Here is a 908-nt window from a genome sequence, read left to right as displayed (position 1 = left end):
CTCTATTTATATCTGGCTTTATATATATCAGACCATTGTTTATGTTTGAGCTGTGCCCAAGGGTCTCTGTTTGCACAGCCCAGTCTTTCTAAGTCTTACTGCTGAGCACATTGCGACTTCCTTTAGGTATAGACCAATGGGAGTCATATTGAGAACCACACTCAGTGCTTCTAAATGTGTAGCAGTATTTCAGTATCACAGTTAACCCCGAACAGACCGCTCTTTGTTTGCTACTTAGGGTCGTTTTCTGAAGTAACCTTTAACTCTAAAGCGCACTTTATATTTAAAGGTTGCATTAAAATTTATGATTGTGTCTAAAGTGAAGCATTTTATTAACGGTTTTAAATTGGTTTACAACCAAGAAACATATGTATATACGTCAAAAACCGATAACAGAAATGCTTAACATCAGACATAGATTTATTTTCCATCTTTAAATATAAAGTGAGCTTTAGAGTTACAGGTTACTTCAGAAAACGTCCCTTAGTCTACTAAACTGGTATTGTTTGCTTAAGGCTGGCTACCTTACTAAGTTAGATTTTTAACTATATTTTAAATGTAAATTTATTTTGTTGAAAATAAAAACATAACTAAAGTTTAATGGAGTAAATCTAAAAATCAGTCAAATAATTTTTTCATCTTTTGTTAATGCCATCAGATCTGCACCGTTTGTTCGATTTTTAAAAATAAGAATTTGCATTAAATGCATTGTCCTTTAAATGTGTAAGAAAGGTCTGATGTTTTGAAAAAAGTTGCCACCTGCTAAAAAAATTGAGTTAAAATTATTTAATAAGTTAAGTCATAGCTCGAAAATATTTTGAAGAGCATCGCCAACTGTTTGCAAATCGAATTAAATTAAAGTATACACAATTTTTATATATGTGATATTAAAATATTAATAACAAACG

This window comes from Rhagoletis zephyria, unplaced genomic scaffold (genome assembly GCF_001687245.7).
Source record: "Rhagoletis zephyria isolate East Lansing unplaced genomic scaffold, Rhagoletis_zephyria_1.1 Rzeph_scaffold_02196, whole genome shotgun sequence".
NCBI lineage: Eukaryota > Metazoa > Arthropoda > Insecta > Diptera > Tephritidae > Rhagoletis > Rhagoletis zephyria.
The sequence above is the reverse complement of the archived record's forward strand: the minus strand, read 5'-3'. Positions refer to the sequence as shown.